This window comes from Carettochelys insculpta, chromosome 14, assembly GCF_033958435.1.
Source record: "Carettochelys insculpta isolate YL-2023 chromosome 14, ASM3395843v1, whole genome shotgun sequence".
Lineage (NCBI taxonomy): Eukaryota > Metazoa > Chordata > Testudines > Carettochelyidae > Carettochelys > Carettochelys insculpta.
The window spans coordinates 8,962,449-8,985,730 of record NC_134150.1 but is presented as its reverse complement, the minus strand read 5'-3'; positions in this window follow the sequence as shown (position 1 = coordinate 8,985,730).

Here is a 23,282-nt window from a genome sequence, read left to right as displayed (position 1 = left end):
AGGTGCAAAGAAAGGCCTTAACCATTTAGCCCCAAAATGCCAGATTGTCAAGGATGTTACACAAAGATTGTGGTACACCAAAAAGCAATGTAAATGTACAATTGTAATGGGTTTGTTCTTGTTACTCATGCTGACCACTGTAACCAATGGATGCGGCTACCAAAAGTCGTAGAATTGTACCATGTACTAAACGTTTTAAAAGAACCATGTAATGTGTTGACATTGATGTATAAGCATGAACTGTGTATTTAAAAAGTTTGGTTTTCTAAAATGTCACTGTTGTTCCCTGTAACTAGTCTTGCAACCTCTCACATGAGACGGAACATTCAAAACCGTTGTGTGGTATGGGAAAGGGAAACTGAGGCACACAACCGTTTTGGTTGTGTGGCTAAATGCCCAGGGTGGAAAGCATTTGTATCTTCATTTGCTGAACAGTGACTAAATTCCAACATTTGCTGGAGCAGCTGTTTGGGCAGATGGGGGAGGGGCCCACATCAGAGAGGAACTGTTTGATCTGCAGCCCTTGGAGCAGCTGTACGGGTTTTGCCTGCCTGACGAGAATGTGGCTGATGGACCGGAGGCCAAAGCAGGGAGACCAACCACCCCGAGGGAGCCAATGGGACTTGCCTGGCAGCATTGCATGACCTTTCATGCCAATGCCAAGCTCCTGACGTGGCGCCTCCACCTGCAGGATTATGACACAGAGGTGACAAGTATCAGAGAGGTAGCCATGATAGTCTGTAGCTTTGAGAACAACAAGAAGTTTTGTGGCACCTTACAGACCAACAGATATTTTGGAGCATAAGCTTTTGTGGGCAAAGACCTGCTTTATCAGATGCATGAGCTGGGGGGGAAGTGGTTTTCAGAGGGGTATTTAAAGAGTGGGGTGCCAGTAAGAGGGAGGGCCAGAGTCAGATCAGACAGGGGGATGTGTGCCACTGAGTGGCAGATTTAAGGGTGACAGTTCTGAAACAAAAAAAATTCAAAAATCAAATAGAAAAATCTCTAAGCTGCAATTTATTTGCAAATTTGACTCCATTAACCATGGATTAAACAGAGACTGGGAGTGGCTCGCAGTTTACAAAGGTAGTTTCTCTGCTCTGAGTTCTATCATCTCCGCATTAGACTCCGACAAAGGCTCACACCCCCCTGTCTGATCTGACCTGTTTTTTCCTCTTTTGATAAGTGCTGTTGATACTGGGCCATTTCCACCTTGCTGAATAGACCTTGTCGGCTCTGACCCTCCCTCTTACTGGGACCCCACTCTTTAAACACCCCTCTGAAAACACCCCCACCACTCATGCATCTGACGAAGCGGGTCTTTGCCCACGAAAGCTTATGCTCCAAAATATCTGTTAGTCTATAAGGTGCCACAAGACTTCTTGACATGGAGGTGGTACACATCAGGGGGAGCACTGAGAGTAGAGCCAAGGCCCTATCATATGGGGAGGGCCTCGAACTTCGCCAGGTCACTGGCTGAGTGACCCTGCTCAGTTCAGTCTGGAAGTGGGGAGAGATGTGATGTAGTGGGGGATAAGTGTGTGTATGTGTGGGTGTATGTGTATGTGGCTCACAAAGGGTGTGGGGGGCTCCTGCTGAGGGTAACCGAGGCAACCAGTTGATACCTCTGTACTGCAGACAAAGGGGGAGGTGGTACCTGAGAGTTTTGAATTGGAACTGGGAGTTGGAAAGCAGTTAGTCTGGGAGAGAAAAAGAGGGAGATAAAGGAGGGGGGCAAGGCCCCAGCTTGGGGGCTCCTCTGGGCCTCCTCTCCCCAGCATAAATTGGAATGACTGTCTCTGCCTGCTGTACTGACTCCTCTGTATGACGCTGTGCTCTGTTAGCTAATAAACCTGCTGTTCTCCTGCTGAGTGAAAGTCACTCCTGTCTGGAAATGGGGTGCGGGGTGCAAAGCTTGGAGACCCTTGAATCTCATTACACTATCATTTTTGTTTGATCTTCACTGTTCGAGATGCACAGCCCTTCATTCTGAAAACAAAACGGCATCTGCATGAAACATACAATAGACATCCACAGTTAGAAATGGTCAGATTCACAAGAGACTCTCCTTTTTCTGAAGTTTAAATAACTCATTCAGCAAACAGAAATCCCAGGCAATTTAGGTAATTAATCTTATGTAATAAATACTGATTAATGAAGAAGCCAGCTGCCAAAATTTGTCTGTGCTGCTATTCCAATTACTGACAGTTCCATTATAAAAAAGTCATGTTTTGCTATGCATAAATTATCCAAAGAGAGGGTATAATGTCAGATAGGCAATCTGCAGACACTATACCAGTATAATAACTGGAGAAACACAATTTGTCTCCAATACCTGTGGTAATGTGATTTGCAGAATTATGATTCATATTTGAAAATTGATTTTCTTCTGTCATCTCACAGATGTTAAAGGACAGTGGAATGAACATGAAATGGGGGGATTCAGTGCTTAGGTCTGACACCAACACTATCATTTAAACATTATCTTCCAGAATACACAAACCATTCAGTGAAATGTGCTTGCTTATTCCAGTGGCAGCTAGTGGGGCTAGGTAAAGGAAAAGAACTTCTGATCACATAGAACAAGAAGAAAAGGGGGAAAGAGAGGAAAGCGTACAGGGAAAGAACAAGAAAGCAGCTGGGCCATCTTAGAGTGAGGTTTGTCTAAGGAGGTTAGGCTATCCCGCCAAGCAATAATGTTAACTTACAACTTTCCCCTCAGCTAGTTCTTACAATACACAGGAGAGGAATTGTACTGTTGACCAGAAGGAAAATGGAAAGAATCATACCTTGTGAAGCCCTGGAGAAAGCTTTATGTGAAGCCCAGGCTGACAGCACCCACAGACTCATGTAATTTGCACAAGGACTGGGTTTCTTCCTTACCCAATGTAGGCATTGCACTGCTCATACTTTTTCCTTGGAAGGCTGGGAAGGAATTTTTCCCTCACCAGATTGGCTAAGGCAGTTTTTATCCTTCTACAGCAGGTTTCAGACATGGTGGAGTGAGGATGAGGAGTTAGGTTAGAGTCATGCCCACTCACAGGGTAGGACAAAGAAGGCAGTTGCCCGCGGGCCTGGCAATTCAAAACACCCTGGTGCTTGCCGAAGTGTGTGGATCCCCAGGACCCTTTAAGTTGCTGAGGAGATATAGCAGGGTGTGCTCTGGACAGTGCTGAGGGCTTACTGCTCAAGCCCCACCTCTTCTGCCCAAGGCCCCACCCTTTTCAGGAGTGCACAGCCAAACCCTCCCACTTTTCCCCCAGAGTGCAGCAATTCCACCAGCTAATCTAATACAGGGTACGCTGAACTTTATGAATCTTAATTGATAGACAGTGGAGACAAAAATTAGTAGTTCCCTCTTAGTATTCATTATTCTGTGCAATAATTTAGCATGCAAAACAGGCAACTTGTAGCTTTGACTGGTTTACTAATCAATAAGCTGAGATGAAGACAATGGCATTTGTGCCAACATAGTTAACCTTATGATTTTTATTATTAGATGCTTAGAAACTTTATTTAATGCTTTAGCTAACTAGGATTTTTCTTTCTGGGGCTGCGAAGAGTACTTAGAATATGGTTTTATAGTAAACTAATTCTTGAAAATATTATTATCAAAACAATGGGCAGAAACAATATAGGATTTCGAGACTATGCAGATAATCAGTTTGCCATCAAGGAGAAATTACCAACTGGGGATATTCTCAGATAATTTACAAGATGTGCAGAAGTCTGAGTGACCTTGAACAGTGGTAACTGCAGTTTCAGTCAACTTCTCTTTCAGAAACTCCAGCTAAAGCATCAAATTAATCTTGTTACCAAGAAACGGTTCCATTTTCTGCCTCCTTTTATCATTATATTGTTAGAACGTGTTCTTTCCTGCATGTGCTCTGTCCTGTTCTCCTAGGAAACCCTTTAATCACTGACTCTTGGTTGTGTGGACTAGCTTGGACAGATGTGAGTGTTAGCCCTCCTTTGTATGCAGCTGTGCTGTGACAAAAACGCTCCTCTGTTAGTCCCCATCTAAAGGAGAAAGTGCTTAGCCCTCAGTTAGCATCACAAAGCGCCCATTCTCTTAGGGCACCTTCTATGTTTACATCTTCTACCCCAGTGGCTGTTATCCTTTCCAGACTACTGTACCCCTTTCAAGACTCTGATATCTCTTGCATACCCCAAATTTTACCTCATGTAAACCACTTACTTATGAAAATCAGACATAAGAATACAATACACTGTTGCTGAGATATTACTTGCTTCCTCTTTTTTACCATATAATATTAAAATAAATAAACTGGGATATAAGTATTGTAGTTACATTTTAGTGAATAGTGTACACACAAAATAAACAAGTCACAGTATGAAATTTTAGTTTTTAGTGACCTTTGTATACTGCACTAACGTGACCCAGTACTGGTTCTGGTGTCTGCATTCTAAGAAGTATGTTGGAAAACAGGAGAGGGGTCAGGAAAGAGCCACAGAATTATTTGCTGCCTGGAAAAATGCCAGACAGTGAAATATTTAAAGAGCTCAATCTGTTTCAAAATATTTGAGAGGTGATTGATTTCAGTGTATATGAATCTTCATGGGTAGAAAACACTGGATGCTAAAATAATGAAAAGTCCTGTGGCACCCTAAAAACTAACAAATGTATTAGGGCATAAGATTTTGTGGGCTGGAACCCCTTTGTCAGCTGCATTTTTGGGGGGGAGGGGCTGGTCCAGACTAACATGACTACCCCTCTGAAACTGGATATTCAGTGATTCTTTCAGTTGGTGGAGAAAGGCTAGTTGCTGAAGCCAGACACATTCAAATGGGAAATAAGACTCATATGATTAAGCTTTGGAAAAAATTGCAAGGGAAGTGGTGAATTCGCCATCTCTTAGTGCCCCAGGAAGATACACTTCAGTCAAGTGCAGATGATCAGGCTCAATACAGCGGAAACTGGGTCAAATGTAATGGCCTTACCCTCAGCTAATTTATGATGGGTACATGAAGAGCCATGGATTTACGTCTTCCCTCCAATTTTTATAGCCACGTCTCACTTGACCTTTACTCCAATTTTTTAAAAGTTGACAACATTAAAAACATGTCAGTTCTGTACTCATACCCTTATATGCTATGTCCTCTTCCCTTTCCCTTTCCCCACAGTCAGTATGAGTAAGACTAAACCTTCCAAAGATAAATGGGTATCGTATTTATTTGTAAAGCTCCAACGACGAAAGGGTTAACAAAGCCAGTGAAAGCCTTTGGAACTACACTGTCGTAGAATTTTTTACTAATTCAGGTTGAACCTCTCTCATTTGGCACCATTGGAACTTGACCAGGAAGAGAGAATTTGCCAGAAAACAGGAGGTCAATATTTTCTAGCACATTACCAACACTTCCACTGCTTCCTGGGCTCTTATAAATTAGGGGTAAATTACAGCTAAATAACAGCACAGAAATCTGAGAGCCAGGACTGGTAGCTGTAAACATACTTTATGGGACCATAGGAAATTTGGCCACAGCTGTGGTAATTGGTCATCCCACTAACTAAAATCATGCCAGATTACAGATGTTGCCAGATGAGCAAATTCTGGATTAAAGCGTTTTAACCTATAACCAAATGCAGCATGATGCATACTCATAGATCCAAGAGTAAATGCTCTGACAATATATGTAGCAGGTTACAAGATGTAACAGCAAACTAAAAAAGTTATGTGAATCAAATGTAGCCTAGGACTTGAGTTACAGAGGCTCCAATGCTGGTTACACTATTAATGCAAAAAAAGTCAAATGAACACACAGAGCTCTAACTTTCACTTCTCTAGGACCAAGTTCTATGAGATGGTGAGGGTACTTTGCTTTCGTCAAAGTCAACAAGAATCCAGGGGATTCAAGCTCTTTAGGATCTGGCCTTCATAAGTTTGGTAGCAAGAAAGTTATCCTGCATGACAATTGTTATGGAAAGGTTCATTCATAATCATCACATTAATGGGTAATTCAGAATTTATTCCTAATTTGTTACAGTAAGTTCAAAAACCAGAATACAATATCAAACATAACTGTAATTAACTGGAAAATGTAGGCAATAATGCTAACTGCAGAGCAGTGAATATGCAGAAGTTAATACTATAAGGAATGTAAAGTTAATATTATCAGTATAAGAAACTGAGCTGATGCATTTCATAGGATTTTTGGGGAGAACACAGCAAGAACAAACCTAAACATACTTCCCCTTATTTGGCTTGATCACAATCAATGCACAACAACTATTATTTATATTTGGTTGTGACCTACACAAAATGGCATGAAAAAGCTAAAGCATCTGGCAAATCCACCATTTAGGAATATATTCTTACAGGATTATTTCACAATTTCAAAACTGTTTATGAACTGCAATTTGATTTTCACGTTATTCATTGGTTTCCTGTTGCTGCCATTTGCTTAGCTATTTGCATATAAGCTTTTTCACTTGTGTGCAAAGTGCCTAGTCTTTATACTGATTCCAATACCTTCATGCAAATCAAGGGTGCAGAAAATCATTTTGGTTATTCTCCTATTTCAAAAGTTTCATTGAATTAGGGAACTGAAATAGGTTGACTGATTACATCATGATTTATAGCCTGCAGAACGCTGTGTCTACACGTGCACGCTACTTCGAAGTAGCGGCACCAACGTCGAAATAGCGCCCGTCGCGGCTACACGCGTCAGGCGCTATTTCGAAGTTAACTTCGACGTTAGGCGGCGAGACGTCGAAGTCACTAACCTCATGAGGGGATCGGAATAGCGCCCTACTTCGACGTTCAACGTCGAAGTAGGGACCGTGTAGACGATCCGCGTCCCGCAACGTCGAAATTGCCGGGTCCTCCATGGTGGCCATCAGCTGGGGGGTTGAGAGATGCTCTCTCTCCAGCCCCTGCGGGGCTCTATGGTCACCGTGGGCAGCAGCCCTTAGCCCAGGGTTTCTGGCTGCTGCTGCAGCAGCTGGGGATCCATGCTGCATGCACAGGGTCTGCAACCAGTTGTCGGCTCTGTGGATCTTGTGTTGTTTAGTGCAACTGTGTCTGGGAGCGGCCCTTTAAGGGAGCGGCTTGCTGTTGAGTCCGCCCTGTGACCCTGTCTGCAGCTGTGCCTGGCACCCTTATTTCGATGTGTGCTACTTTGGCGTGTAGACGTTCCCTCGCAGCGCCTATTTCGATGTGGTGCCGCGCAACGTCGAAGTTGAACATCGACGTTGCCAGCCCTGGAGGACGTGTAGACGTTATTCATCGAAATAGCCTATTTCGATGTTGCTACATCGAAATAAGCTATTTCTATGTTGGCTTCACGTGTAGACGTAGCCCATAAGTTAAATAATTGGTGTAAACTTAAAATTATTCATCCAATTCAGAATAGAATTCAGATAACTCTCAGGGGAAAGTCAGGTAGCATTGATACCTCCTGTTTTAATGGGAATTAAGTATAAAAAGGGTTAATTTGCACTGAGGGAGCATTTCATAATGGCATAGTTAATAATATGTTACAAATGTCAGATCTTAAAAGACTTTAATTTATGTTTAGGTGTCTGCTTTACTTCTGAAGTACCTCATCATCTGTGGTCTACATCTAGTGATGTACAGAAAGATGTTATTTTAGTACTGGGACTTGCCAGTGATATGAATAGGAAAACAGATAGCAAATTGCAGTGAGTCTGTAGTGAGCAAACCTCCCTCTTCAATGTGGCAGAGATAGTCACCATGGTAACTTTTCAGCAGCAGAAGCCATTAAAGCACACAGTGACCACTTATATCTGTATCATTTTGCCTTAAATGGTATTAGTAATACTCCCAGGAAAGAGCACATAAAACAATTAGTTACATGGTAAAAGCCTGTGACTTACATAGTTAAGTTAGTATAAAATTTTGTTATATTTCAAAGACAGACATTTGCCAGGTTATATCCTGTTACAAGAAAGGGAAGTTTTAATAGAGGCATGGGAGAGCAGACACTCTTCAGTACCATCTATTAATGTTAGTGCTATGGGCTAACTCAGGATGATCCCTGACGAGGTTCATGACTTCCAAATTAATCCAGGAATCAGAGCCCAGAAGACCAGCAGAAAAGGGCAGGGTTTTTTGTTTTGTTTTGTTTTGTTTTTCCCTAGCACTGTAACTATGTGAATAGTCAAAATACACCTGACAATTTACCACAAAAACTTGCAACATTTTGCTGGGGCTGTCTCAACAAAAGCAGTCCTCCTTGTGACTCTCATATTCTAGATCCCCAGGAAGAGCGGATAAGTCAACAGGAGAGTTTCTTCCATCAACACGCCCTGGTGTAAGTCAACCTAAACTATGCCATCTTCAGTTACATTATTCACGTAATTGAAATGGTGTAACTTAGATCAATTTACCATATTCAGGTAGATCAGGGCTCAGAAGATTGCGTCTTCTGGAAAAGTCCAGACTTTGATACTGTAGTCTGGCGTCTCCACTGGAACAGTGCTCGGGCATCCAATCTGCTCCCTTTGATGTTAATCACTTTGGCCGCGTGCATGTGCTCTCTTTGGACAAGAGTGGAGACCCTGCAGTTAGCCGACACTACAGACCTCCGAGAGCCCCCAAGAACCACAAATCAAAAGAGGTACAAAGGAGCTGGAGCCAGGTTTATTGTCGTTGATGTATGGTCTCCAACACCTTCATGAGTCTCCAATATGACTCATCAGTTTACAGTGGTACATGCATACGCCGTGACAATGGACGCAACTCAGCTGACGGCCAGGGGGATCCGTCATCCCCTAGGTCACTTGACACAGCCCCTGTTACACACACTTTTATACACAGGTATAAACAAGTTACATATCCAGGTACAACCCCCTCATTGTAATACATTGACACCCCTTAATGTAGATAATGGAGATACCATCAAAACAACACTATCCATCATGCTGTCATTACGACCTGTTCCTGAATTTGGGTCAGAATGTACCTGGTGCTAAGCTGGTATCTATGGCGAGGGTATGAGGAGTGCATGGTACTAAGTAGGATGTGTTTATGTGCATCACTAAGTGCCTGGCTCTTAGTGCTTTTAGGTGTTTTTATGTGCTTTTAAACTTTGTCTCTTGCTGCATTTCTGTGGGCAGAAGCTACCTAGCACAGTTTTTACTTTAACCTACTGTCATTCAGGCATGAGGCCTTTAGCTTTACTGTATATTAACAAAGCATTGACTGTTGTCCTCAGCCTTTAGTCTTACACCAAGCATCTCATTACTACATTCCCCATTTTTTGTCTTTTTATGGGGAAGATGTTTACCCATTGTCCCGGAAAAGCATAATGCATAGACTGAAAGGTGACCCAGTGGGCTAAACACTGTCATGTGGACACCTTTCTTCTCCCATCCACACACTCATGCCCCATCTATCCCAAAGTCTGCACATTCCCTCATACGACTGGCGAAGAGATTTATTTGCCAATTTTGATTAGTTGCTTATGATGGGCCTGGGAATGTTAGGCCCGGAACCATAACCATAAGTGGGGTAAATGCATTTGATAACATGAGATGGCTTTGATTACCTATTGCCCATATGCATGAGATTAATTGTTTCTTTACAGGAAACAAGCTCACTCGGTGACTAAACTCATATTTTAGATGTTACCTCTACATATTCCCTAACATGGTGATTTTCTATGATGGCAGAGTTAACGGCCATTTCCATCCGTTTTCTGATTCTATACTGAAATGTAGCTTTGTTAGCTTGCCTGTGCATGTAACAGCACATTCCGAAGAGAACCACCATGGTAATGACTTGGAGTCTCATTAAGACCATACGTAGAGTCCATACCACTGGATGTAAAGTGATGTCCTCTGGAATGGCCCACCATGGTGTTTCCACCTCTTGTACTTTTTCTATTTCCTCTATCTGCTGTTGTATCAGTTGAGTTGTGGAGATTAGTGCTTCTTTTGATCTGGCTATCATGTTATGTATATTTAGTTGTAAATGTTCTATGGAAGGAAACAAATTACCCAGCAGATTTTGTAGATGTCCAAGGGAAGAGAGCATTTCAGTAGCGGTGTTCACAGCACTTGCTGGCCAAAAGGCATGAGAACCAATTTGGATTGTGCTGGTAACTGGTAATCAAAACCCAATATCATTGGTAGAACACGTCCTTCCGCGTATAGAAAAATGTGAATACTCCAGAGCACAAATCATGTCTCATATTCATACCACCTTATGTACTAATTCTTTGTGTACCATTTGAACCCAGCCTCTTTTAGTCTCATTCATATTAATTGTAACATAGCATTTACACAGCCACCATCCTTTGTTTAATGCACCAACCTGATTAACCTCTAGGCCAGTGTCTGTGACTAAACACACAGAGGAGTAATGTTGTACGTATGTGTTATTTACCACAGTCCCCACACTATTTGCATAATATACATTGACCAGCTTCTACATCCATTTAGGGATGGCCATCGTGAGCTACATGCGTTTACCACCCTCATGATGTAATTTAGGTATCTTTTAAAATTTAACAAATTGTAAAAACTTTGGAATTAATATTACTCATTTCTTGTTTCTGCACATACTTCAATGATGGCTGTGTGGTCCAATATTTGTGGCCAGTTTTGTAGCTGCGTAATTTTATGTGGTATGTGTGCCTGTTCAGGACATATGTGAAGTTTAGAGTTATTATTGGAACTTGTCTACAAAATCACAGTAAAAACAAACAAACAAGCAAACAAAAATAAACAACAGCCATAAAAATACACTAATCACAATCCAGAAAATTGTGTAACATCCAGCAACAAACATATGTGTCCTGTGCACTTTTAGTTGTCAGTTCTTTTATGATTTTTCTTCTGTCATCATCAAATTTTGCTCAGCAATTTTTCATATTTGCAACTGTCCAGTAGTAGGCTCTTCTAAGGTTAGGTGGCGTGGCTCTGTGGATATGTTGTGCTTGTTGTCTTCCTTTTGCTTTACACGCCAGCTGTAAAACAGTTCCAACTGGATGGGATTGGCTTGCTGTCTGTATCATAGTGGAAGGTGGTAAGATCTCAGTTTATACATTCTGGACCACTGCATAGGTTTGGTCAATCTGTGTAGTATCAGAGAGTCTCTCTATGTTGGATAACCCACACTGCATTGGACAGCATGCATTGCCAGGCTGGTAAATACCTGTGAAAATAAAAAACAAACAAATGCTTCTCTCTCCTATGACATTGCGTAGCCACATGCAATTTTTTTTTTTTTAAATTGTAATACATAATGTGGTCTGGGGCTTTTTGTTTAGTGTTTAGTAGGCAGCAAGTTCTTTACAGAGTCCCAGTTTATTTTTAAGAACCATTAAGTTTCTGCTACAGCATGCAATAGATTTTTTTTAAGTGAGAAGGTTTAAATTTTACACCATACTTTTGGCAACAGTTTAGAAATTCTATTTTGCTCTGTTTCACTGACCACCAAGATATTATTGACATACTGCTCTATTTTTCCTGCCTGCAACAATTCTTTCTTTTCCAGTGTATTTTTTACAACGTTGTGAAAGACTGTGAGTGCATCATAGTACCTCATAGGCAAAATGCTTCATAAGTATTGCACACCCTGAAATACAAAAGCTGTTTAATACCAAGACTCTGGATTTAGAGAGAGACTGCAAAATCCATTTGCCTTATCAAGCACTGCAAACCACTTTATTTCAGGGAATGCTATTACAACAGCTTCCCACTTCACAGTTTTATTTTTAACACTTTGTAGTTAATAGTTAATTTTCATGTTCCATCCAGTTTTTTGACAAGCCATACAGGTGCCGTGTGAGGTGCTGAACACCATGTATTAGTTTTCATTTTTTCAATTTTTACTAGTTGTATTAGTTTTCATTCTAGGGAATTTACTGCTCAGACATTCCAATGGGTGGGGGGTATTTTAATTTATTGCTTTTACGGTCTGAGTAACAAGTTCCATTGGGATTAGGGTAATTTTAGATACTTCTTTTGGTATCGAGGTAGTCTGTCTAATAAACATATTTGGAAAATCTAGTATTATTCCCAATTATTTCACAGTTTCTGCTCCAATTAAATTTCTCTCCCAGAAACAGCACACTTCTCCAGAATGGTATATGCACCAAGCTGAAGAGGTAGTTTACTGGATTACTCACAACAGGAGCATTCAATTCATGAGTTAACATCTTTACTTTAGCAACTTTTGTTGCAGGTTTTTCATCTGACTTTTTAGATTTATTGCTAATCGTACATACCTGCAGCTGTGTTGCTGCTTCTCATTCTCTCCTGTTTTAAAATCTCAGGCAGCACCCACTCATTTTGCTTGACTCACTCTGCCTCTTGCCATTCTGACATCTCTCCAACCCCTGCTGAGAGAGTCACAGGGAGGGATTAATTATCCTAATCTTTCTGTTCTCCACTGTGTCAACTGAGTTTTTAAACTCATGCCCACGGGTTCCCTCCTCTTGTTTAAAAGCAGTTTTCAGTTTTTCAATCCATTCATTCCAAGGCAGAGTTTTACTCTTGTTCTCACAACATACATTCACTCATTCCATCACTCTGGGGGCAGTGTCAATTTTCAATAAATGTATTAATAAATGTTTAGTATCAGTTTCTTTAGTACCATTTTTTGTATCAGTTTCCGCTGTTGTTATCCTAAGGTACATTTGAATCCTTCCTGCCAATTTGGCAGGAGGTTTTCCAGGCAGTCTTGCTATTCCTCTAAGAGTAGCGATGGCACTACATAATTTAAAATGCTTTTGAGTTACACATTTAACCATTTGAGCAGCATTATTAACAAAACTTAGGGTATGGCTGCTTAATGTTTCCAATAAAGTCTGTGTAACACTGGTTCCTGGGCAATATTAATTTCTACTGTCTTTAATAGTTGTGCATATTTATGCAACCATGCCAAAACTCATTAAAATTCTAGAGGGAGGGGGACGAACAGTTAATTCATTCCTTTTTAAAACATCAAGCTGTAGCCAGACGAAGGTCTCCCCCTCGCAAGCAAGCTTGCTGCCCCTCTTGAGGTGCCTCACAAGCACACAGGGCACGGAACAGCTGCTCACAGCACAGTCTTTGATGTCTCCCACAGAGGCCCAGATGTGCTAGCTCATTGCGACCCTGAGAAACAGAAAGTACAGATAAAAGGCTAACAGGCCAACTGTCAAAAAGGGGGCCTCAGGAAATTACCCCAGCTGGCATTGATGGATTTGATGCGCTCACACAGCCATCCCAGAAGAGAAATCTCCGCCCTTGTAAAAGAATGTCCTGTACTCCCAAAATTGCTTATCTCCTGTCTTACAAGTGCAAATTAAGTAAGAATTGCCCTTGTAAAAACTGGCGTCACAAAAGACAGACCAGTACGATCTGGCACCACAGATAAGAAAGAGGATACGTGACCCAGGGGGTATAAAGATGGGCCCAGCAGCACTCTGGCTCTGAGTGCATTCCCACCAACTACCTGCTGGTCGGGTCAGGTGATTGCCTCCCAAGGTCCGCAACTGGGGACGCCCAACCTCATATTCGTCTTTCCTCGGAATTGAGTGACCGATCCTGGCTTGGCTACACTGGTATCAAGAGACGCAAGGAGGGTAAGATATACCCATATTAAGGAGGGTAAGATGTACCCATATTAAGGTCTCCTTTTGGTGCGCACAGTTAAAGAATTAGAGCTCTATAGATAGATGCTGTTGCATTAAGACGTGGTATTGAATTGTAATGTAATGTAACCTGTTAACACCTGTACTCTGCTAGCATAAAGAAGTAGACAATAGCCTTTTGTAACCGCACGCTTATAACTGTAGCTTAATAAACTTGTAACTAGTTAAGATCTAAGCCTGACTGCTGTTACTCTCTATCACTACAACACAGCCGGCACAGTAAAAAGAATTTTAACCGTTCGGTTACCACAGCCTGGCCGTAGGTGAGAGTGCTAAGAGCCTAGCGTAGAGTCGTGCTGCCTCCACGGGGCAGACTCCTGGGGCGCCCGTCAGCCAATCCTGGTTGCCCACTGTGACGGGACAGTGCGTCCTAGCAGTTGAAGTCTTGGGTGTGGAAAGGCTCTTAGTGCTACCATTGGGGCACCCATCAGTCAAACTTGGCTGCCCGCTGTGACGGAGCTCCCTGATCTAGCAGTAAAAGACTTGGGTGTTTAGGACCCTGGGGCATCCATCAGTCTGGCCCAGGCTGCCCGCTGCGAAGGAGCCCTGCGCTCTAGCACTTAAAGACTCGGATGGTAACATGGGCATAGTTGGCACCTCACTGCACATTACCCGGCCACCGGCTAACACAAGCCTGTCTGCTATCCCTCTGGCTTGAGGTGCCTGTGACTTATTTATCAAACACTTTGTTACAGTATTCCCCCATTTTAACCAATTTTTTAAAGACATCCCCCTTCTCCTGGGCAGTATGTTGTGTTTCTTTTAATAGTTTGTTTCTGGGGGAGCCTTCAGGAGTAAGTTGGGGTGTAACTATAAGGAGGCTGACCTTCTCCTTCACCAGGTATACTTCTCACTTCAACAAGAATTGATCTAGGTTTTGGCAGAATGTTTTCCAAAACCTGGTTCTCTGCATAAAGTATCAGAAAGGTAGTCGAGTTAGTCTGTATCTTCGAGAACAACAAGAAGTCTTGTGGCGCCTTATAGACTAACAGATATTTTAGAGCATAAGCTTTCATGGGCAAAGACCTGCTTCATCAGATGCATGAGTGCATAAAGTGGTGGCTAAGTGGCAGCTTCTGCCCATGGGTCAGTGGAGGAGGGTTTGTCTAGGTCATTCCCATTCCAACTGTCCCCAGTACCGTCTTGCAGCTTTGCTAGGGCTACCTGTATTAATTTCTATCCCATCTCTGCCAGTTGGCTGTCTGTTGTATAAGAGGGGGATGGCACATTTTTTTCAAGTTCTGAACAGCTGTTTTCAATCAGTTAAAGGAGGAAAATGTTACCTGTTTGGAATGTTTGCTGCCCTGTCTGCAGAGTTAGCACTTTCTAGTGATTTATTAACTGTGTTACCGCCTTCCTATTTCTGATCTTTCCCTTCACCTTGGAGGCAGGCAGAGTAATATGTTGTTTAAGACACCTCACTGCCTGTTCCATCATTTGCAAAGTTCTGTACTTTTTGTTTTTGTTACTGTTCTTCAGAGCTTCAGTTTCTGTCATTGCTTTACATATGCCAGTCCAAGTTTCCCCACTTTTTTTTTCAATTCATAAGAACCCCCCAAGCTGGCAATCCAGGGGGTCCATGTTTCATCAAACTCTGTGGGGATTTTAAGGGAGGGGTTATACAGGGGATTCCCTAGCTCCAAGTTTTCTGTCATGTTAGATCGCGATTTCTACAGAGGACAGCTCACTGACTCACCAGATCAATGGTCAAGGTCACCAATGTATTTGGGCATCTCTACCAGAATGGTGCTCAGATGTCCAATCTGCTCCCTTTGCTGTTAATCACTTTGGCCGCGTGCGTGTGTTCTCTTTGGACAACAGTGGAAACCCTGCAGTTAGCCGACACTGCAGACCTCTGAGAGCCCTCCAAAACCACAAATCAAGAGAGGTACAAAGGTGCTGGAGCCAGGTTTATATTGTCTCCAACACCCTCATGAGTCTCCAATATGACTCAACAGTTTACATTGGTACATGCATACGCCGTGACAATGGATGCAACTCCATTGACAGCAAGGGGTCTCTGTCATCCCCTAGGTCATTCAACATAGCCCCTGTTACATACACTTTTATACACAGGTATAAACAAGTTACATATCCAGGTACAACCCCCTAATTGTAATACATTGACACCCCTTAACCACGCCCTCCAGGTGGTGGAGAGGACCTTTGGCCGCCTGAAGGGCCACTGGCAATGCCACTTTGACTGCCTGGATGTCGGCCTCCAGAACATCCCCCAGGTTGTTCTCATGTGCTGCACACTCCACGACATTGTGGAGAGCAAGGGGGAGGCCTTCGTCCAGGGGTGGGCGGTCGATGCCAGCACGGGCTTCCCCCAGCCGTCTGCCACACCCAGCCGCCAGGCCCACCATGAGGGGTAAGGGTCCGCGAGGCCCTGCAGGCCCACTTTGATCAGGGAGACCCTCTGAGCAACTCCCTGGATTTCCCTGGAGGACCCCCCCACAACACCGCCCGCACTGCCCGCATACCTCCCCCAACACCTGCACGCCATCCCCGCAACAAGCACACATCTCTGGTTCTTTGGAAAATAAAACTGTGATTTTTTGAAAACAGCTAACTGTCTTCTGTATGCAACAAAAACTACGACCAATATACAAAGGAGGACAACTATATACAAGGGGGGCAACTATATACAAGGCAGACAACTATATACAAATGGGGGCTCGGCCCATCAGTCTGGAGTGGGGGTACAGGGGCGTGACCCCTGGCGAGTAAGGCTCGCGATTGCCCCCTTGTCCGCAGTCCCCGGCGCAGCTGGCTGGGGGCTGGGAGGACTGGCAAGTATGGCCGGGATGCCTCCACTGGCTGGTCTTCAGCCCCAGTGGGCTCTGGTCCTGGGGGGCTGGCAGGCAGCACGGCAGGTGGGGTGGCAGATGGTGAAGGAGGTGGGGCAGCAGGTGGGGCGGCAGGTGGTGAGGCAGGTGGGGGGGCAGGTGGGGTGATAGGTGGTGCAGCGGGGGGGCATCAGGTGGAGCAGTGGGGAGGGCGGCATGGGGGTAACTGGGGGCGGGAGCCAGGCGACGGCCTCCTGGATCGACCCAGCTATGTCCTGGAAGACCCCCATGAAATCTTCCAATGCTGCCCAGCACTGGCTGGACTCCTCCCTGTCAAAACAGAGTCTCTCCTCAGCCACCTCTGTCTGCCACCAAAGAGCCGCCAGGAGGGACCGGGGGGCCATCCCCAGCAGCCGGTAGTGGTGGGACTGTCCCTCTGGCCTTGCAGCTGTCTCCGGGCGTTGGCAGTGGCTGACCTCCGGCGGGCTGTCAGGGACGACTGAGGGTGCCTGGCTGCCTGGGGCATCGGATGGTGCAGCTGCAGAGAGGGAGGGGACGACTGTTAGTACAGTGCCCTGGCCCATGGCCCATTCCCCCCACCCTCCTTGGGTGCTGGGTCTCCATCCCCATCGGTGGGTGTAATGCCCCTGTTGGGTGCCCCCATTGCATGGTCCCCCCACACCCAGGGATAGAGCACAGTGCTGTCCATGAGTGCAGGTGATGATGGGCGCTGATGGCCGTGCTGCCATCCTGGGACTGTGCTGTGGCTGGGCAGTTGTGGATCGGGGTCAGCTGGGGGTGTGTGAGGCTTCTGGTCATGTCTGGTGCCCCTGCCCTATGGCCCAGGGGGTGTGTGCCCTGTGGGGTATGTACCTGACTGTCCATTGCCGCAGCTGGGGGAACCCCGGTGGGTGGACACCTGGCTGGTGCTCCGGGAGGGGAGGTCTATGAGGAGTCCCCACCTCCTTGCTGCTGGACCCCTTCTCCGCTGTCCTGAGTGGGGGGTCCTCGGATGGGCCCCCGGGTGCAGGGCTGGCCTCTGGGCCGTCGGCCATGGTGTCAAGTGTGGCTGGGGCGGAGGAGGTGTCCTGGGGCCCAGGATGGCGCTGAGCTCCCTGTAATAGGGGCAAGTGGCAGGGGCGGCCCCAGACCGGCTGGCCGAGTCCCAGGCCCAGGCATACCCCTGCTGCAACTCCTTCACCTTACTCCGGATGTGATCCGGAGTGCAGGCAGAGGGACCCCAGATGGCCAGGCTCTTGGCCAGTTGGGTGAACGCTTTCACATTCCACCACTTGCTCCCCATCACGTGGAGCACCTCTTCTTCACCCCAGAGCCCCAGCTGGTCTCGGAGCTCAGCATCCGACCAGGAGGGGCCCCACCTCTTTTTGGCCCCCCCACTTGGCTGCCGGAGGTGCCTGGGTCCCCTCAGGAGGGGAGCCCTGGGGACGCTCTGGGGGCTGGCTCAATGCCAGTGCTGGTGGCAGTGCAGATCAGGGTCTCTGGAAAGCGTGCAGGGCTAGCATGTGCGTGTGCTGCTGCCTGTACGCTCTTAGCATCCTGCCACAGGAAATCTGGGTCTGTGGTGCTTTAAGGGCTGCTGCGTGCGGCGACCATAGAGCCCCGCAGGGGCTGGACAGAGTGTATCTCAACCCCTCAGCTGATGGCCACCATGGAGGACCCCGCTATTTCGAAGTAGCGGGACACAGATTGTCTACACACGCCCTACTTTGACGTTGAACATCAAAGTAGGGAGCTATTCGCATCTTCGGATAGGAATAGCGATTTCGACATCTCACCGCCTAACGTCGATTTCAATGTCAAAATAGCACACTGTGGCTACGTCTACACGTGCACCCAACTTCGAAATAGCTTATTTCGATGTTGCGACATCGAAATAGACTATTTCGATGAATAACGTCTACACGTCCTCCAGGGCTGGCAACGTCGATGTTCAACTTCGACGTTGCTCAGCCCAACATCGAAATAGGCACAGCGAGGGAACGTCTACACGCCAAAGTAGCACACATCGAAATAAGGGAGCCAGGCACAGCTGCAGACAGGGTCACGGGGCGGACTCAACAGCAAGTCGCTCCCTTAAAGGGCCCCTCCCAGACACACTTTCATTAAACAGTGCAAGATACACAGAGCCAACAACTAGTTGCAGACCCTGTATATGCAGCACGGACCCCCAGCTGCAGCAGCAGCAGCCAGAAGCCCTGGGCTAAGGGCTGCTGCCCACGGTGACCACAGAGCCCCGCAAGGGCTGGAGAGAGAGTATCTCTCAACCCCCCAGCTGATGGCCGCCATGGAGGACCCCGCTATTTCGATGTTGCGGGACGCGGATCGTCTACACGTCCCTACTTCGATGTTGAACGTCGAAGTAGGGCGCTATTCCCATCCGCTCATGGGGTTAGCGACTTCGACGTCTCGCCGCCTAACGTCGATTTCAACTTCGAAATAGCGCCCAACACGTGTAGACGTGACGGGCGCTATTTCGAAGTTACTGCCGCTACTTCGAAGTAGCGTGCACGTGTAGACGCAGCCTGTGCGTGTAGTCGTGATGTGTGCTATTTCGACGTTGTGCCAGCTACTTCGAAGTAGCCAGCTAGTGTAGACACACACATTCAGTATAAGGCTGACAAAAGAGAGCTTACTTCTATTTTTGGGGGATAAGAAGAGAATATAGCACACGATTTTCCGCCATGTTACCAACTGCAAACCATTTAAGGGTAAAATAGGCAGAGCAAGGGACTAGATTTTAAAATTTGATTAATCTCCTTGAATAATGAGAAATGTAAGCAAACAACATTTGCATATCTCAACTAATTACTGATTTTCCCCAGTGAAATACAAACCAGTTTTACTTATTTTAAATCAGAAGATGCAGTCTTTAAAATTAACTTTTCATAGCTGATTGGGTACTTTAAGAAACCCAATCTGTGGAATTAATTGTACCGAAGAATCAGAGTCAATCCCATTAGCAGAATTTAGGGATTGACTCATTTCCATGATCAATTTATGTTTATGCAAATAACAATGTATGCATGACAAGCATAGTTAAATTGTGCTTCTTGGAAAAATTCATCTGCATGAAGAGCTGAGGGCCCAGTGGAGTGGATCAGAACCTTCACACAGCTATTGATGATTTCTCCTTAGAAGTTCTAACACAGAGGCAAAGGCCTTCACAAGATACTTCACAAGGCATGAAGTCTGGCAGCCTGTCAAATCTCTGAGGTATTTACAGGAGAGTTACTTTCCCATGCCCATGAAAATGCAGTGTGCAGAAAGGACAAGAGATCGGCCCGCTAAAATCTTTTATATGTGTAATTACAGGATTCACCAATGCAAGAGAGCAAAGCATTGCAGAAGAGCAAAGCAAAGGGGCTAGAAGTAAGGGTGTGGGGGAGGGGAGTGGGGTGCTGCAGCACCCATTGGCTTGAAGATATTTCCGTTATATAAAGGGTTTACAGTTTGCTTCATGAGTTCTCAGCACACCCACTAGACAAATTGTTCCAGCACCACAGAGCAAAGAGTAATAATAGTTGTACGAAGAAGTAGCTGAGAAACTATCGTTTAGGTCAGATTTAATTGAAAAGATTAATCTCTTTTCCCATCCCTGGGATGAAAATATTGCATTCTTAGGAACATATAAAAATTTGTATATAATAGTTACTTAGACCTTTCTTCTACCTCATCCAAGTTTAACTTACGAACTTGTCATTGGTATGAAGATCTGACATGGCAACTGCTAAACACTAGAAAGTCCTTCACTGGTGAGAGCCTACCCCTGAACTGAGTTATGCTAATGAATAAGATTTACAAGATCAGGCTCCCACTTAGTTACAAACTGATGGGCAGGATCCCCTGGCAGACTAATATGCAGTGGAAAGAAGCATTATTGAGGGTGGAGAAACAACCCATCCCAATGTTCAGAAAAAATAGCAAATGTGGAAGGTGACCTGCTTGGTTTAACAGAGAAATCTTTGGTGATCTTAAACACAAAAAGGAAGCACGCAAGAAATGGAAATTTGGGCACGTGACTAGTGAGCAGTATAAAAACATTTCATCCCTGCACACTTGAGCAATCAGGAAGGCCAAAGTGTAATTGGAGATGCAGCAAGAAAGGGATGTGAAGGAGAACAGGAAAGGTTTCTCCAGGTATATTAGCAACAAGAATGTCAGGGAAAATGTGGGATCCTTATTGAATGGGGAAGGCAACCCAGTGACAGATAATAAAAAGGCTGAAGTACTCAATGCTTTTTTGCCTCAGTCTTCACAGACAAAGGCAGTTCATAGATGAAGTTGTGAGACTGCTGGGCAGCACAGTATGGGGAGGGGGTGAACAGTCCTCAGTAACGAAAGAACAGGTTAAGGACTATTAGAAAAGCTGGATGTACCCTAGTCCATGGGGCTGGATCTAATGCATCCAAGGATACCGAGATACTTGGCTGATATGATTGCAGAGCCATCTGCCATTATTTTTGAAAACACTTGGAAACTGGGAAAGGTCCTGGATGACTGGAAATAGAAAATATAGTGCCCATCTTTAAAAAGAGAAAGGTGGAGGATCTTGGGAACTATAAATCATTCGGCCTCACCTCAGTCTCTGGAAAAAAAGTCATGGGGCAAATCCTCAAGGAATCCATTTTGGAACACCTGGAAGAGGAAGGTGACCATTATTCTCAACATGAATTCACGAAGGGCAAGTCATGCCTAATCAACCTGATTGCCTTCTATGATGAAATAACTGATTCTGTGGATAAGGAGAAAGCAGTGGATGTGATACATTTTGACTCTAGCAAGCTTTTGCTGATGTTTCCCACAGCTTTCTTGCCAGCAAGTTAAAAAAGTATGGCCTGGATGAATAGACTATAAAGTGGATAGAAAACTGGGTAGGCTGTCAAGCTCAAAGTGTAGTGATCAACGGCTCAATGCCTCATTGGCAGAGGGTATCAACTGGCATGTCCCAAGGGTTGGTCCTGAGGTCAGTTTCGTTCAACATCTTCACGAATGACGTGCTTCACTAATGAGGGGTTGGCTTGCACCCTGAGCATATTCACAGATGACACTAAGCTGTGGAGGGGCATGGGAATAGATATGTTCAAAGATAGGGCCCAGAGTGACCTATATAAATTATAGGATTGGACCATAAGAAATTGGATGTGGTTCAACAATGACAAGTACAGATCAGGACAGAAGAATCCCAAGACAGATACAGGCTGGGGACTGACTGGTTAAGCAGAAGTTCTGTAGAAAAGGACCTGAGGATTATAGTACAAGAGAATCTGTATATATGAGTTAACTGTGTATCAAGGGAAATGATTACTCCTCTCTATTCAGCACTGGTGAGGCCACATCTGGAACATTACATGTAGTTTTGGGGGTCCCACTACAGAAGGAATGAGGTAAATTGGAGAGAGTCCAGCAGAGGCAACAGAAATAATTAGGGGGCTGAAGCACATGACTTATGAGCAGAGGCTGAGGGAACTGTACTTGGTTTGGAGAAGAGAAAAGTGAGTGGGGATTTGATAGCTGCCTTCAGCTACCTGAATGGGGGTTCCAAAGAGGATGGAGGGAGATTGTTCGTAGTGATTACAGATGATAGAACGAGGAGTAATGGTCCAGGTTGGGGTGGGAGAGGTCTAGGTTGGATATTAGAAAAACTATTTCACCAGAAGGGAGGTGAACACTGGAATGGGTTACCTAGGGAAGCTTTTAAGGCCAGGTTTGACAAAATCCTGACTTGAATGATTTAGTTGGAGGTGGCCCTGCTTTGAGCAGGGAGTTGGAATGGATGGCCTCCTGAGGTCTTTTCTAACCCTAATCATCTATGATTAAGGGCAAAACTTACATCTGGCTTCTGATTTAGGTTCTGCTTCTGCAATCCCTTGACTACAACAGTACCTATATGAGTTAACAGGAGTGCTCAGGAAAGGCCTGTAAGACAGTTTTTACAACATGTATTCCAATGAAATCGTAGACTTTTTACAGAGTGCTGTAACTAGTCACTTCCAAGTTTGTGTTTGTAAAGTAATTATAGATAAAACTTGCAGGATGCAGAAAGACAATCTGCATCACTTAATGAATCAATAAATTCCGAGCATAATTTAATGTATCCAGGCAATGTCTGTCTTGCTAATTTGATGAGATGGCTAGCTCTTATTTCCCCATAGTCTGGTGTTTAATTCTGGTGACCTTACTTAGCACTGAAGCGAGCTCAGTGACTGAATGTGACATGTCACTGGCTTTTCTACATTTAAACTGAACAGCACATAAAAAGCTGTTTCTTAGTTCTGAATAATACAGGCTCTATTCTTTCACTGAGAGAGCTTGGGACACAGAATTTGGTGAGACTAGGGACATGATTTTATACATGAAATAAAAATATTTGATTAAAAATCCATATCTAATTGTGGCCACTGTTCAGTCAACATGATACTTTTTAAGTCAAGCACAAAACAAAACAAAATGAAGCAATTGACAGAAAGTATTTTTCAGTGAATTCCAGTTCATATATTAAAGCCAATTTTACATGAAGTAACTAGTCTTTTAAAAACACTGTATGTTATAGTAACAGAGAGGAAGCCATGCTAATTTATACACTATCAAAACAAAAAGCAGTCAAGTAGCACTTTAAAGACTAGCAAAATAGTTTATCAGGTGAGCTTTCGTGGGACAGACCCACTTCTTCAGACCATAGCCAGACCAGAACAGACTCAATATTTAAGACACAGAGAACCAAAAACAGTAAGCAAAGAGGACAAATCAGAAAAAGATAATCAAGGTGAGCAAATCAGAGAGTGGAGGGGTGGGGGGGAAGGTCAAGAATTAGACTGAGCCAAGTATGCAGATGAGCCCCTATAG